Genomic DNA, 18329 nt, shown 5'->3' on the forward strand with positions numbered 1-18329 from the left:
TGACATTTGAAACATACAAACCTAGGCCTAAACAATGTGTTTTTTTAATCTCTGAAGAGATGATCTGACTTAACCATTCACAGAATATGGAGACCTGTATGAAGTTAATGACTTCTCTCATACGTTCCCTCTTTTCCACTCGTCCGGTGACAGAATTATTAAATTGACATGAGCATATCACATAACTGTCACCCATCATGTGCCGCCTCCACCAAATGTTCATTTCTCATTTTTTCCCCACAAGTCCCGGTCTTCGGCAATCTGTCATCCTGACGGCTTCTTATTCCCCCACTAAGTGCCCACAGGCGAATGTGACGCTCATTGGTGACAAGAGCATTTTAGGTTGTCATGCACTAATGCAGAAGTTCCCGGGGACCCAACCGGTGTATTCATCTTCATCTGCTTGACTTTGCTCTTTCCGCTGTTGTCATAGCTTTGGGAAATTAATAAAGATAGCCCCTTCCTCTCTGTGAAGAGCACTGTCAACAATTTACCCAAATGCACCTCATTAGCTGGTCACTCTGCCACTCAACTGCAGATTTAGGCTTTTAATCCGGGTGAGTTATTGTTACTTTGTCATTAACAGGCACCGGAACCTGATGAGAAAACAAGAGCTGGAGCCTGGCCAAAAAAGGAAAGCTTGCTGGTGATTCATTTGACCAGACCACACCAGGTTCCCCCACTCCAATGGGAGATAATAAGGCCATTTATATGGGTGTCAGTGGACAGGAAGCACGACCATATCTGGACTCTGAAGGGCAGGCAATCAAGTCTTCTGAAGGAAATGTTGGAAGGTGAAAGCTAATTTAAAAAAAAAACAAAAAAACTTTATGTTCTGCATATATGTTTTGGTTGTCTTTTAATTACCCAACCAAGAGAACATCAATATTGTAAAGCATTTGCAGGACAGACTTTTTCACCTAAAATGACTAAATGTTGCTGACTCTAAACTAGTAACACTTTACAGCAGTGGTTCTCAAATTTTAAACCTTTTTAAAAATCTGGCACCCCCCAAACCACTTCTTATTAGCAAAAAAAAAAAAAACTTGCAGTAGTTTCACTTTGTCGTTGAATCAAAAATATAATAGTAAGAGAGAATAATAGATCAGAGCATAATTTTTCAGTTAAATGAGGAAAAAATGCAAATATTTCAGTGATACTTTGGATGAACAATATATATTCAGTAGCTGCATTGAGCTCTTTTGACAGTCTTCTCTGCGGAACAATAGCAGCTTGTGATGCTGTACTTTTCTATGGCGAGGAACTTCTATGTCGAGCTTGCTCAAACAAACGGTGGCAAGTCAAGTGGCGTTCGATGCCGCTTTATAAAGAGCGCCAACCGCTATTCATTCACTTGAATGCCGTTGCAATGGCTGTTATCTGTTTTTTTCCCCCTGCTGATCCCCAGATGCAGATGAAGGGTCATTTAATTATGGTTGTTGTAGAGCTGTGCTGGAATTTATTTTCAAGGAAGTAGTGTCTATTAATGGAGATAGCTCTTTAGCTAGTCAGCTTGAGATCCTTTCCATCTAAACTGGTTATATCTCTTATCCTTAGCAGTGGCTTGAGCAGTTGGATAACCATATTCATCCACAGAGCCGAAGCACAGCCAAAACAATGTTCTTCTGCAAAATGCATGGTTTTGTTTTTTTAACCACTAGAGGGCCAAAAGGTATAGTGTACCTAAAGTTGAATAAAAATAAAATGAATTAAATATTAAATATGAATAAATGAATAAAAAGTTAAATATATATAACTTGAAATGTTAAAGGGTTAGTTCACCCAAAAATGAAAATTCTGTCAGTAATTACTCACCCTCATGTTGTTCCAACCCCGTAAGACCTTCGTTCATCTTCGGAACACAAATTAAGATATTTTTGATTTAATCTGAGAGCTGGATCACTCCTCCATAGGCTTCTAAGGCATTATAACTTGCTTGCCCAGAAAATGCATTAAAGACATCGTTAATATAGTCCAAGTGACTACAGTGGCTCAATCTTAAGTTTATAAAGCGACGAGAATACTTTTTGTGCGCAAAACCCCCCCAAAAATAACAACTTTATTCCACTATTCATTTCCTTCTCTCTGGGCCTCGAGTTTTTTCACGTAGTATAACTGCGCAGCGCATCTGTGTTGTACGTCACACGTAGGCTCACTATTGGCCGACGCTGGTCATGTGTGTGATGCGTGTGACGTATAACACAGAAGCGCTGCGCTGTTACACTACGTGAAAAAAGATTTTTTTTGTGTTCCGAAGATGAACGAAGGTCTTACGGGGTTGGAACAACTTGAGGGTGAGTAATTACTGACAGAATTTTAATTTTTGGGTGAACTAACCCTTTAAGAAATTTATTTATGTAAAATGAACATTAACTGAGATTAATAAAAGCTTGTTATTACAAAGTAATGCTTTAATGAAACCTCTATATTAGAGAAGGATCGTCTATTCCTTGTGTATAAACCATGCAGACTTTTATAGTATACTAGTAATTATAGTTTATAATTCTGTACGGTGGGATGCTATCCCTTTAAATGTCTGCCGATGGGACAGGTATTTCTAATTTACACACAGTGATTACCAAAGTCATTTTAATGAATATCATTGCGATTTTGCAAGCTGTAAAGCATATCATTACCATTGGGCTTTTACACACTAGCCTAACTAGGGATGCATTCAGCAAAGCCATAACAAAGTCATTAAATCCATTTAAAAAGAGCCTTATTTGAGAAGCAATAAAACTTTAAATTATTTTATTACCAAAAGAGTATTTAACAAGTAGCTGATTAAATGCCAAAGGCAGGTTATCTAAGTTTAACCTTCAGAAGAGAAAATGATCAGAGTCTGCCCCTGGCATTGTTGGATAGAAATATCATCCCCCATTATCCCTCCACACCTAAAGTTGCAAATGGCCTTTTGTGGAAAATTATGTGATTCAATTAATGACCGTCTTTACGTGAGAGGGGGATAGTCTGGAGGGAGAGGGGCTGGAGCTGAGTGTACTGACTCAGAGTACTATGCAGTAGCATCTGTAAGATGGATTGCATTTGTGTAATATAAGAATATATGATGATGACCTCATATGGCTGCACTTATGTGTCATCAAGTGGCTCACAGAACTCATTTACAAGATAAAACATTATTTATAAATTAAACAGCAGTAAAATTAGGACAATACTATAATATATTGTATATACATGTTTTTTTTTACCCATAATTCCACCTGTTTTTGAGTATGATAGATACAAAAATATTCTATAACCATGTTACTCATAATGCCCCTCACGGTTAATTAAAAAGTGTCCTGCACTTATTTGCATACAAAATACATTTAAACCATGAAAAATGGAAAATAAATACACAATCATCTATGAAATATTGCTCATACCTTGCTGACCGTTCATAATTATTCTTTTAATTATCTGACATATAATTTGAGTGCTGTGGCTTCTCGGGGTTGCGGGTATTAGGCTGTAAATATTAACGGACGGCGGCAATTCACTCACAAGAGGGTTGCAAAAGTAATGAACAATGTGACAGCTGAGTCTTAATTAAGCAGGAAACACCTAGACCGGATCAGGTCTGGACCACCAGAGAGACAGTTCAATAACACCGTCTAATCATGAACTTACCAATTTATACTTGCTCATCCATTTATTTAAAATATGGTCATTAATTTAAATCAATAACATAAAAAATAAAATAAAAAAAAATCCCACAAATGAGCAAATGTATTTTACCTAACCTAGTGATTTGGTACATTGTGATTATAAATTATGTATTTTCACGACTTTAAAAGCAACACAATAAATCTGTGCACATTTAAAACGTTTGTGCATATATAGATGGAATCTTATTGTATACGCTACATATATGCTGAAGTTGCATGTCTATCCATCTATCTGTATGTTTATATATCTATCTGTCTGTCCTTCTGTCTGTCTGTCTGTAAAGCTGTGTGTGTGTGTGTGTCAGGTGCACTCAGTGGCTTCTGTGAGGCCTTGGGTGGATGATGAAGTATCAAATGTTAGCTGGCCTCTGTGATGAAAGTCTGAAGCAATAAGCTCCAGTAGCTAAAAGGATCTGGTTCAATAGCGATTTACCTCTAAACTGCTTAAGGGTATCTCACAGGTGCCAAGAAGCTTTTTTATTTGATACAGTACAGTAGTATTAATTCAGGTTTCTTGTTTTCATTTTTATCTCAATTTATGTCGTATGCCATGAGACTCCCTGGGAAAATATTGCCTCAAAGCGATGTCATATGAAACGAATAAAAATCGGTTGTTTGACCTGGCTGTAACAAGGTTAATTATATTTTGCCATCTCTCTTTTCAATTTTTCTGCCCTATGAATGAGTGATATGTGAGCTCTTGAATATTTCAAGGTGAGCAGAAACAGAATAATAGCTAGCAGTGTTTTGAAATGCTTCATGTCACTGTGATCCGAATGTAATTAGGTCTATATATTTTTTTTTTTTCCTTGAGCTTTTGGCCTGGACTGTCAGGCACATATTTGATAACACAGTCTGCCTGGTTTAAGGTTAAACTAAGTTAACTTTTGCCTGCAGAGACACAATTCATTGTAATACAGTAAGTGGTCATTGCCACAACAAAATAGAATAATAGAGTATGCAAAGTAATACTCTATAACAGTGGTTCTCAACCAGTGAGCCGGGACCCACTAGGGGGCCTCAGCAAGTTTCCAAGGAGGCCGCACTTGAAATGATTCATATTAATACATTATAATTTATACAAGTATTATTACATTAAAAATAAAAATAATTTCTTTATTTTCCCCCCTCAATAACAATTGTTTTCCAGTTTCTTATAAAGATTTTAAAATAAATAAATAAGCAGCTTTGTCATAATTATAGTAAAAATAATGTAGGAAATAAATGACCTTTAGTAAGTAATAAATAATATAATAATACATATAAAAATAACAACGATAAACAATTTAAATGTGCATTAAACATTGATTTGATTTATATATGATGTTATAATGACTTATTGAAGTTACGAGTTATTTTAGCTTACGTTCTAAAAAAAAAAAAAAGAAAGAAAAAATGAGCGTAAATTGGTGCACTGTACGAACGAGACACGGGCTATTGCAAGTACACAGAAGCATTCACCCTTATTATCAATGGGTAATTAAAGTCCAACACGCCATTGGTGTGATGGCTTTAATTGCCCCTTTAAACACAATACATTGTAATGAAGCGTAGGGCGCGCGGGGTGGAGGGTGAAGGTGACAAACGGATGGCAAATGATCTGAGGATACGCGGATTTGATCCACAAGTTTAATAAGATGTCACGCTCGTGCTCCGCCTCGCGAGCGTCTGCTAATTTCGGCGCGCACGGGCATTCTCTGGAGGTGTATCAGCGCGCACGGCCCAGAGCTCCTATACACCTCTTTTCTTTTCTATTCAGAGAGCAAACAGCTTGCATTGCCCTGCAGGTATCGCAGGCATACGCTTTCACCTTCACTCTTTCTCTCCGGTCACTCCCCAGAAGAGCGCGCGGCAAAGTTTTGCTCCCCTTCTGCCCCTTTTTCCGCGCGTATGCCGCGCGCAGGCAACGGTGCGTGGCCCTGCTCAGCCTTATTAAAAGTGGAAGGCGATATTTCACCCTCAAGAAATATAACAAGATAGACAAGTGAGCAAAGCTAATCCTGGGGATGAAATTAGCAGGCAGAGTCCGGGGCCTGCTGGAGATGATGAACGAGGTTGAACTACCTTACAGAGGCGCGCGTCCGCTGGGATAATTACGCCAAGCTCCCGGGCTTGAATCTGTCGGCGGGACTTTTTGATGGCTCTATTTCAATGGGGGGCTTGCCTGTGAAATACATAGTAAAAGCTATTAAAATTGAAATTGTTCTAGGGTGGTGTTGGGAGAGCAGGCTATTGACCCTATCAGGCAGTGTTTAATAAGGTGTGCCTTGCGTGGGGATTCTCAGGGCGCTCGGCGTGTCTTTGACAGTTTCTCGCGCGCGCGCGCACCCCCCGCTCTCTGTTCCTCACGTTCAACTTTTAAAGTGAGACAAAATTCATGAAGATTAGTGTAACGACTGAAAAAATCTTATCAACTAGACCAGTCAACTTTTCTTAACTTTTGTGTGAATCTTTGTAAATTTTAAGTATTACAATGTCTAATGTTTCAATTACATTATGAATATTTTTACAGTTATATTGTCTTTTAAATGGATAAAGCACTAACATGTACATATTTAGTAAATATTAACACATATACAAAATAAGTAATTTTAATGAAATAAATAGTATATCATATATACATCCGTTATAGTGGTAACACTTTATTTTTTATAAGCTAATCCTGTTCCACATGTTCATATTATAGCAATTACAATAACTGGGTTATGTACTAACCCTGAACCTAACCTTAACCGATGTAGTTACTGCATATTACCAGTACTTTCTTGGGTAAGTCACTGTAAGTACACATACTGTAAAATAAAAAGAAATAACTGTTATAGTTTATATAATATAATTGTGTACAATTTTAAATGATTTATACATCCACTCATAAAAGCGTCAGTTTTTGACTGTAAGTATATTTTATCTTAAAATATGCTTAATTTAGTCCTAGTCATCTTAGTCATCTTCATTTATATAGCGCTTTTAACAATGCAGATTGTTCCAAATTTAGTCATTTCTAAATTAACATGTTGATTCATTTCAATGACCATGCAATTCAACCTGACTACAAAAGGTCATTAGAAAGTAAATTTTAAGGATCATATAGCTCTTTAAGATAAATCAATATTGTCAGCGTGTTATGGTTTAAAACCAGGCTGTTTGCATTATTTTACACACTTTCACCCTCTCAAGTGTCTGTAAAGTAAATGTACATAGCGCTTGGGGCCTGTCCTGATTCGTGATCACTCTAATGATACATCAGATTCAGAATAACATTACACACATGATCTCTTCTACAAAGGCACACCAAAGACATTATTTATGCAGGTAAACATCAGAGGACGCATTGCAAACATCAAGGAGATGTTTGTGCATACGATGCAGTTGGGAGGGAGATTTTACTCAAAATAAATGTGATAATCCTCAGTGCTTGGCTCTGGGTGGAGGTGGTCGGGTGCACATGAGGATAAAGCACAGTAGAGTCGCATCAGGCTTTGACCAATATGCTGACCCGTCTCCAGGGGAACAATGACTTTGAACATTTCTGCACCCGGTCTGGCACCTTCATTGTACGAGTGATGGTGCCAGCAAACCTATTCATCACTTTCCACTAAGTTACCTCCTCTTTGTTTTAGTTCACAAATAGGTGGAGGGAAACGAAAGCTGAGAAACACATTTACTGCACAAATATAAACACTCTCGCTCCGATGCATCAGTTTAAATCTTTAGAGGCAGACTATCCAGTATGCAGTTACAAAGTTGCTTTTGAACCATTGAATGACAAATTACATGATTTTTTTTTTTTTTCTTTTTTTTTACATGCTTATGCATTTAATATGCATGGCACATAATTTACCTACAATTCAAATACAATATAAGTAAACATAAATTCTTGGATCAAGATGAAAAACTCTTTGGAAAATCTGTTGTTTAAAATGACCAGCAGATGGCCCCCCCTACCATGAAATGGTCAAATTTTCCCAAGCACCTCTGCAAAAGAACTCCACACAATTTAGACAAAGCAAAAACTGTTATTTAAGAGGATAGTCTCTTGTCTTTTGTAATAATTTATGGAGTCTAGCAAAACTCCTGTCTTTTGTCCTTGGAAAATTAATTGGAGTGAAAATATGCAAGCTTTCACAATGATACCCTGCATCATGTGCCTTAGTTTTGTCCTTCTACTCTTCAAAACATTTTAAAAACTTTTTTTTTTTTTTTTTTTTTTTTTTTTTTTTAAGATCAGATACAGCAGCCTCCATAATTGTGAGTGTGAAAACTAATTTTAACTGTTATAGGTTTGGTTGCTAAAGTTGCATAAATGATGACACAAAGGCATTTTCGTGACTTTTTTTTTTTTTTTTTGTCTGCAGAATTTGTATGCATTTCAATTTCCCTGTTCAGCATGTCTGTTTATTCAAGTTATGACAGGAGAGTTTTTCTGAATTTTACTATTATGTTGAAAAATCTCTTCCCATCAGAAATGTAGCATTGTTTTCAGGCTTTTTGTGGTTAAAGTCAAGCATGTTTGTTTGACAAGGCTGCATGTTTATGCAAATGAAAAGCTTGTAAATTGTTTCCATTTTAGTTTCATGGATTTCCAAAGTTCAGCTGCCTGGTACCGTTTTTTCATCCGAAGAAAGCGGAAAATATATTCTCAGAGCACTTTTTTGCACATTCAGTGAGGCCATAATTTGACTGAAGATTAGAATTGTTGTTGGTGTTTATTCGAGTTACTTGAACGCTTAAAAACACTCAGGAGGAGGATGAAGCTGAAAGTTAGTCTGCACTTTAGTCGTGTAAAAGTGTGGTTCTGTTAGGATGTTAAAAAAGGCAAAAAATGTAATGTTAAATGAGCACAATGATATGTAAAATATCGGAAAAGTTGTAAAAAGATTTTTAAACAATTAAAACAAAGTGATGTTAATGAAAAACAGCCTAAAAACCGTCCCATGGACGTGAAATGTCGCTACATCCAGCAGTGCTGAGCGCAGCTGCCAGTGAGTGGAAATGAGAAAGTGGGTTTGCGGCTCCTGCCACACTTAGCAGTTACGCAAATCCAATTTAATTCCCTCTCATATGCTCTCACAGGTATCTTTTGTCCTTTAATCAAATTCTGTTTACGGTTGAGGCAATTATTTCCAATTTACCCACTTAAAGGAGAATGAAAGTGGTCCACCAGGAGACTCGCGGTGGGGAGGGGTGCGGTGCGTGAAAGTACACCGCTTGCAAACAGGTAACCTCTAAAAGAGCATTTTTGCTTTATCTATGCTCATTTCCCTCTGCTATGATTTAATTTCCCTGCCTTTAAACATGACGAATTACTGCTCTTGTCTTCACTTAATGCTTTTAACAGATCCCAATAAACTGCATTAATCGGCTGTGCGGCTGGCCCGAACCTGCAAGCTGGAGCTGCTCATTTGCCCTATTAGTGAAGAGACTTGAGCCTATAACCAGGTGGATAATCTCTTGGCTTTGCTGCTTTAATTATGCCATAATCAGTGCAGCGGTCAGCCCTGTTTAAAAGCAGCTAGGAGCGATACCTCACTGAATCCTCCTTTCTCGCCGGTAGCCCACATTTTTTGTCACAGCCAAGCTCCTCTTTGACGAAGCATGATGAAGGGCGCACTAACTTTGTAGGACAAGACAAAGCTTAAACATATGGCAAGAATCCCTCAGGTGCCATCTTCAAGAGGGCCGGTCTGTGATCCTTCCACAGCTCTCAGTGCTGTTCCCTGACTCGAGCTCTTTCCTCTTGAACATCTACTATTGCTGGATCTCTGAATCATAACCAATTTTTTTTTTTCGTGTGCATATAATTGCATTTTTTGGGGGTCTTGCATCACGTTCCAGAGCCGTCATATGGTAACAGACGTACGACGGGCTAAAAAGCGGCACATTCTGTAAGGGTTTTAATGGCTTAATGAGAATGTAGAGTCTCATCAATGAGCCGTGTGCTCAACATGGCTACATTTTATTTCAATATTTACATGTTTGTTTCCTCAGTTTACCTCATTAAATGCTTCAGTAAAATATTTTAGGCCAAGAAATAAATATCTGCTATTTAACTTCATTATTATAAATCAAATGAGCACTTTCCAATGCGTTAATGAAGACAAAGTGAAATATGGATGTTTTTCTCATTGCATTCGAGACCAATTAAGTGGCCCATTTCAAGCTAATTAGCCACTAAACTTCAATTTGTGTCATGTTATTCACTCTTTTGTGAATCATTTGAATTTCTCTGCAGTCATACGTCAAAATCCAATCAACAGACATCTGTTTAAAAAATATTCGCAAATGTTTTATTTCTCATGAACAGAAAGTACTCAAAATTACAGAGCTGATAGTCTTTACAACAACACTGTGCAAAAGTAGATGTAAAACAAAAATGAAAAGCATGTTTAGTGGAAGCTGTCAGTCTTCACATCAAAGTGCATTTCTAGTCTGAGAATTGCATTTACAGGTACACTGTTAGAAAAATCTGTAGAAATTACAGTACTACTGGCAGCTACTTGCCAGTAACTTACTGTAGATTTAAATTGATGTTATTTACTGGCAACAATTTGTTCAAAATTAAATGAACATTAAACATTAACAAGTCTTTATCTTTACAGAATAAAACTAAAATAACATCCTCATGCAAAGCATTCTGGGAACCATAATCTGAAGGAAAAAAACAGAAAAAGGTTGATGAAGATTTCTGGTTCCCAGAATGCTTTGCATTAGATTGTTATTTTATAATTTTATTCTTTAAAGACAAAGACTTGTTAATGTTTAATGTTCATTTAACTTTGAACAAACTGTTGCCAGTAAATAACATAAATTTAAATCTACAGTAAGTTACTGGCAAACAGCTGCAAAACTACAGCAAATTTTTTACAGTGTACCCTGACAATTGTCACTTCCTTTTAGCACTGTGCTCTGTTATGGAAGCTGAAATGGACATTATTTTGATATTAAGAGCAACGTCAACCCTGACATGACACCTTCAAAGTCGTCAAAATAAGTCAAATAATGTTTTAGTTAAACTGACAGTTGTAATTTGAGCAGTCAATAGGCAATATGGTAAACGGTTCTCGCTGAAATCTCTTTAAACAGTCAGAACCTGTTTAGACAGATTGGTGACAGCCACAGATATCTGCAACCCGGTTCAATTTCACTACTTGACATTTTCACAATAGGTGCTGGAAATAGCACAGAGCCTTCCAAGATTAAAACAAGCATGGTAATGCATGCTTATTCAAGTGTTTGATGTAGCCGCGCAGTTGTAGCGTGTGCCTTTAGAAGCGCAAAACACTCCTACGGTTTTCAAGCCTTTTTTTCCTCTCTTGGCAGCCAGTGGTAAAGAGTCATATGGTAATTCTTCTGGATGAGTTTTTGATGGCATGCCAACATTTTTCTTTTCCGCTGAGTAATTTTCTCAGCTTTCCCCCAATAAAGCGTAATCCTCCTTTTCGTCTGGCTTGCTGCGTGCAAAACACTGCCAGAGAGAAAGAGGGATGTGCACAATATTTTGACATTTATAAATGCCATGAATCTGAGAAAATATGTCTAGTTAAGAGAATGCAGAACTGGTAAGACAAGAGTTTTTTCATTGAAATATACATAATTAATTAGTAAAATTCAAATTACTCCATATTGCATCTTATTTATGTGCAGTTAATAAGGTTTGTGCTAACCTTAACCATGCTCTCCTATTTTCTTAAAAGGTCTGTTGGAAAACCAAAGCAAAATGTGTGAATACAGTAATTGCTAGTTATGAAGACAGAGGGAAAACAGTGACACAAAATGTAGATTTTTTTTTTTTTTTTTAGTGATGATTAAAAAATGGTAAATGATATTTTAGATATACTGTGTAGATATATTTGTCACAAATATAGATATATTTGTGTAGATATATATCTGAATTTAATGTTCAAAATGGCAAATGTTATGTGTGTGTACAGTATATAATATATTTTATAGTGGTATCTGTCACTTTTTTGTATTGTTTTGAAAGGAAGTAAAATCAAAAGGGCTTCCCTGGGGGTGTTTTAGCCCTGTTGTACCCCCTACTCTAGCCATGAAATATCTCAAAATTAATTTGAATGAAATAATTCTGTAAACCTGACATTCTCCTAAGAAAGACAATATTTTCAAGTGATGTGATCTCTTACACGAACAGACAGGCAAAACGATTACGGAAACATCTGCATGAAAGGATGGAGCAGTGGCAAGTGTTTTATGACTCCCATGCGCACCCTCACTCTTTCTCTCAGCCCTTCACCTGCTCTTCTCCTGGAGGGCTACAAATGCAGCGGCTGATATGCATGGAGCTCCAGTTCTCCCCTCCTCCATCATCCAGTGGCAGGGGAGGCAGGCTCTCTGTGCTGGCCTGTTGTGATTGATAGGCTAGGGGCTGCTGCAGTTTGGGTGGCTAGTAGGGTGCAGTTATCATGAGGGTTGACACGTTTGCTATAGCCCGATATTGGTGCTCTGCTGGGGTGCACATTGTGAGAGTAAGAGGCTGTGATTCTGTCATGAGTGTCCTCTGAACTACGAGCCACAGAGAGACCTGGCCATCATACTTTTCTCATTTAGCTGTGAGAACATTTTTTAATTATTTAAATATTGTTTATAAATGAACAGAAAATCAAAAAATTTGTATCAAAATTCTAGCCTCCATAAACCGATAATTATGTGATGGCTGATAACTGATAAATAGTAAAGTTTATCAGTCTAAAATAGTTGAATTTAGGCATCACATCAATATAATGTGCAGTATTTACTAAAGCTTACATTTATCAGTGTTTTTAATTTATTAATTTAAATTGTGTTTTTAAAGATGAACTTGAGCGATAGATGACGGCAAAGGTAATATAAGTGAAATATATATATATATATATATATATATATATATATATATATATATATATATATATATATACGGAAGAGGATTAGGGCCAGGCAATAATAAAAAAAATAAAACCATCTCGAGATTAAAGTCATTATAATGCGAGATTAAACTCGTTAAATTTCGAGAAAAAAAGTCGAAACACAATCTTGAGAATAAACTCATTAAATATTGAGAATAAAGTCGTTGTGTTTCGAGAAAAAACTCGTTAAATTTCGAGAAAAAAAGTCGAAATACAATCTTGAGAATAAACTCATTAAATATTGAGAATAAAGTCGTTGTGTTTCGAGAAAAAACTCGTTAAATTTCCAGAAAAAAGTCGAAATACAATCTTGAGAATAAACTCATTACATTTCGAGAATAAAGTCGTTGTGTTTCGAGAAAAAACTCGTTAAATTTCGAGAAAAAAGTCGAAGAATTGTGAGAATAAACTCGTTAAATGTCGAGAATAAAGTCGTTGTGTTTCGAGAAAAAAAGTCGAAATGAAATGTAACGTTAGAGAATAACGCATTTGATCAGTGTTCATTGCATAACCTGATAGAGGACATGACAGAGTTAGATCACTTAGACAATCTATATTTTTGACTTTCTTTCAGTAACAAAGAATAGAACATTAGGTCTAGGTCGGCTAGGTGTTTTTAGAAGAAAAAATCAGTCCAATTTGCGCGATGTACTCGCTTTTGTCCAACATGAAATTCATGGAGGTTTCGTGGTTTCCCAGGATACCATAAGACGCATTATTAAACTTGTTGATCCTCAAGGTGTGGAATTTCGACGAAGGAGACGCTTGAGAAGACGCCACTTGCGCTGGCCCAAATACACTCTGGCATATGGAAAGCTATGATAAACTAAAACCGTACAGCATTGCCATTAATGGCTGTATAGATGGTTACAGTCGTTACATTCTGTGGATGGAGGCGTACACAAACAACAACGATTAATAATGTGTCTTATGGTATCCTGGGAAACCACGAAACCTTGATGAGGTTGATATCAGTAGGCTATGCAATGAACACTGATCGAATGCGTTATTCTCTACATTTCATTTCGACTTTTTTTCTCGAAACACAACGACTTTATTCTCGAAATTCAATGAGTTTATTCTCAAGATTGTATTTCGACTTTTTTTCTCGAAATTTAACGAGTTTTTTTCTCGCAACACAACGACTTTATTCTCGATGTTTAATGAGTTTATTCTCGAGATTGTATTTCGACTTTTTTTCTCGAAATTTAACGAGTTTTTTCTCGCAACACAACGACTTTATTCTCGATATTTAATGAGTTTATTCTCAAGATTTTATTTCGACTTTTTTTCTCGAAATTTAACGAGTTTAATCTCGCATTATAATTACTTTAATCTCGAGATGGTTTTATTTTTTTATTATTGCCTGGCCCTAATCCTCCTCCGTATATATATATATATATATATATATATATATATATATATATATATATATTTTTCATTTGAGCTAGGAACTGATTCACATTAACAAAAAGTCAACAGAACGAGAATAAAAAAAAAAAAAAAAACTATTCAATCAATTTAAGCGCTAGCGTGTGTGGATTATGGCCCCGTTTTAAGAAGCACGTGGTTTGGTATGTCTGCCAGAGGGCTTGTTTTCCATGCTAGCAAGTGATGACTTTCTTTTGCAGTTTTCCAGATGCACGTATTTAAGATAAGGGTGAAATTCAATCAGGAAGATATACTGTAGTGACAGTCTCTGGAGACACCAGGGTCACAGGGGAGTGTTTTCTATTCTAGCGCTACTCATGTTACTGTACTGTAATTCAGAACAACAAACGCCTGTTCATCAGAATGTTTAATAATGAAATAGGATTGAATCAGATTTTTTTGTAATACTTACAGGCTATAAGAGAAACACTTTGAAGTTTACTTTAGGTCAAATACTCAAACTCACTAGAGAGAGACAAAGAGTGCAGGTAACTCGAGGAAACAGTTAAAGAGAGAGAAAAAGGGAAACGTCCTACAAAAGAGGCACGGGGAGGTAGTCGGGGAACTTTGCGGGATTTGCTGGACTGCAGAATTTCCAGTGGAGTGTCTCAGTGGACCGGGTTCTGGGGGTCTGCTGTGTCCAGAGGGGATGGGTGTCAGGCAGGTGCGCGTGTCAGTGAGTAATGGCACTATCAGCTCGCCGTTGTGATCCATCATGCACGGCGGCCACGGCCAGCACAGGAATCACAAGCACAGCAACATATCATTACACAAGGTTATCACTGCCCCATTACAAGCCCTGATCAATCTACTCCTCCACTGGGCCCTCTGCTCTCTTGTTTTCTTCCCTTCTCTCATTTTATAAAGTGATGTAAGGAGTTTAATACTTGCCTAGCCTTTGCCTCTACCCTTACTACATAAAAAAAATGCAAGCTGTTGTCTGGCTTTTACAGACTTAAGTTTTTGTTCTCTTACTTCTTCGGACAATGGGTCTCATTCCCGCCTTCGAACTCGTATTGTGTGAAATATGATGAATGTTTTCACAAAGAAACTTTCATACTAAATTTATTCTAAATTTACACACAAAAAAAAGCAGGGAAAAATGAAACCACACAAGTGAAACTGAAATGGTCTCAAGGGCTGTAAGAGATATTTATACAGAGATTTTTAACATATACATTGAAAGAGTAAGACAATCTGCATTATAGCTCGAGCTGTGAGATTTCTCTGTATAACAATGCAGATCCGTGTATGTACAGCTAATGAGAAGTCTGTAATCTGGGTCTGTTAGAGAGCGTCATGTTTACAGAGTGACGAATGGTTGTGGGAAAGGGTGTGTGAAAAGCCCTTATATGGAGATAGTTGGGCGTGTTTTATGCAAATGACCAACCACAGGCCTCATTTAGAATACTCCAAATTCATTAACATTAGAACGAGGTTAAGAACAAATTCATGTGCGTACGCACATTTGAATTAGAGTGGACATTTTTCATGAGAAGTTCTCCTGTGTGTGCAGATATGAAATAGCATCCATGCAATCATTAGTGAATGAGTTTATCTTATATATCTCTAATTAAGCATAGTGTGCTCCGAGTGAATTTAATGACTGCTTATAGTTGATGACTAATATTGGCTTGAAAAGCTCTCTTTGTCCTTTAGACTGAATGAAGCTTCAGAAAAAGTTAATGCAGTGAAAAAAGCAAAATGAAAAATGAAATTTGATTTATATCAGTTTCAAAGGAAATCTCTGACTTCTCATGCAAATTAAACATTAAAAATAAACAGTTGTTTATGGGTTTATCATTTTAAATAAGGAAAGCATGGCTTCATCAGCTTCAGCCTCCATATGTAGCTGAGTGCACTTTACAACAAAAGACAAAAAGTCATTATCTAAAGGGGGTATTATAATTAACCAAACAATAAAAGTTTATTAATGAACATTAAAATGCAAAATAGTGAAAAGAGATCCTATCAATCAAAGATGACTCCCTTTCTAGTTTTAATTAGATATTGCAGTTAATGGCATGAGGGGGGAGTTTTGAGCAACTTAATTGCAGTGGTTTAATGGACCAACATCTTTTTAAAGTTGAGGATTCAAAAAAGGTCTTTTTTTATTTCTGCTGCTACTAATAAAATGTCAAAGGACAGATCTCCCAGGCTTTGAAACCAGCGAGGCTTGAGGTTCATTTTCTTGTTGCTGTATTTATTGTAAACAGATGAATGATATTGTTTAATCACTTAGATGCAAAGTTGTTATTCCATTGTGGGCGTCTTCCCATTGCACTCTTCAAACGGCAGATAAGGCAAATGCAAGCAAAAATAAATTACACTTTCAAATTAAACGAACCTAGCCAAATTATAATAATAATAATAATAATAATAGTGTGTATACATAGTTTCTAATGTTCCACTTTCATCCATTTTTTGTACAATTTTTTTTCCTACTTTTCATTCTAACTCCGCCTTACATGATTTAGGCTTTAAATATTGCGAACAGTACATCAGCTCTGGTGAAATGTTGAATTGGACCTAGGGAGCTATTTCAGAAGCAGGGCAAATTCAAATCAGAGCGCTCTACTTTCCATAGCTGGGCGGTAATTAGGACATGATTTAAACTCTCTTTAGCTCTTACTTGAGCAGTCAAAAGGTGCCCTGGCTAATATCCATTTGAGAGAACGTGAAATAACTTGGTACATGATTGCTTATCAATCATTCATACTTCTTTATTTTTTTTCTTTGTTGTTTTTTTATTGTAACACTTTTTTTTAAAATTATAATAAACTACAACATTTGATATTGAGGTTATACAGCCATGGTCATGAGTCATGACACTTAATTGTATTTAATGAGTTCACATGATAATATATTCCTTGAGAGTGATAAATGTAAACAGTTTTGGCTTACAATCCATGATGAGGGAGATAAGGATGAGACTAGACTGGGTTTCCCCCTAGACTAATGAATTAATTCATGAAGGAGAATTAATATATGACAAAAATATTTAATATAAGGGTGGAGTCATAGCGGTGGCACACTGTGAGAACTGGTATTTTCTTGTGTTGTGCATGTCTCCTTTCAAACATTTATTTAAAAATCTACAAAATTTATTTTAGCTAAAAAAAAAAAAAAAGTTTTACAAAAAGTGAAAAATGCAGTTGTTAGGATTTTCTACCTGAACTAAAAAAACAGTTAATTTAGATGTTACCGCATGTGTTATGGTGTGTGCAGGCAGGCAGACGAAGACACAGAAGAGTAAGGTTCCAACACAAAGTTTACTTATATTAATAGCCAAACGGCAGGAGAAGGTACCATATAAATAACAAACTCAAATAAGATAATTAATCAAACACAGCTGAAACAAAAACTAATAATAACAGTAACCAAGGAAACAAATGAGAAACTAACTGAACATAACGGTGACAACATGAAGCACAATTTACTGTTGCTTGACTTTTTTTTTGTAAAATACTAATCTAGAATAATACTGAGACGTATGCACTTGAAAGCACTAGATATTATTTTCTTAAACTTTTGCCATTATTATTCCATAGAAATGTAACATTTCATAGAACAGTTATGCTGTGATATAATTTGTTTATTGCCGATGAAGTGCATAGTCTTGAAGGGCACAAGTTTATTTCAAAAGGTGCCCCTGGCCACAACCACAACTATTAAAAAGATCCTCCTATAATCGCACACACTGACTCCCTGATGAGTTCAGGTATGAAGAGAGTCTAAAACACACTCTTCTGCATTTCCCCCTGTCCTGATTTAGTCTCTCGTTTGGGCTCCCCTTCGGTCAGCCCGATTCATCTGTCAAAATCGCACCTTTTTGCAGTCTGCGTCTCCTTTTGTCCCAGCTCAGTCTAACACTGCGGGAAAAAAGTAACAAACACACAGCAATGGAGCAAGCGGAGCACCGGCATGTTCAATCTATTTTTGCCTGTTCTTCCAGCCAGAGCCACAGGCCGCTGCACGTAGCTGCCACAATGTAGACTTCATGTGACATCGGACTCCAGCACACACTCGCTGACTTTCAGCCGCCCTTGTGTCGAGTATAGAGCCTGTTTCAGTTTGGACTGTTGTTTAAGAGAGAGAAAATAAGGGTTGAAAGAATTGCACGCGTCAGTCTAATGAGAGTAGATCATTTTATCCAAAATGAAATGGATTTAAGGAAATCATCTGTAATGTAATGGAGTGAAATGATCAAATATTCAGGAAATCTGAATTTTTGTGTTGTTTTTGTACAACAGTTAGTTACGGTCGTTGACAGGCTGAGAGACACATTGCTGAAAACCTTATGGCCATTCTGATTAGAAGACTGGAACTG

This window comes from Scardinius erythrophthalmus (genome assembly GCF_964197995.2).
Source record: "Scardinius erythrophthalmus genome assembly, chromosome: 19".
NCBI classification, from domain to species: Eukaryota; Metazoa; Chordata; class Actinopteri; order Cypriniformes; family Leuciscidae; genus Scardinius; species Scardinius erythrophthalmus.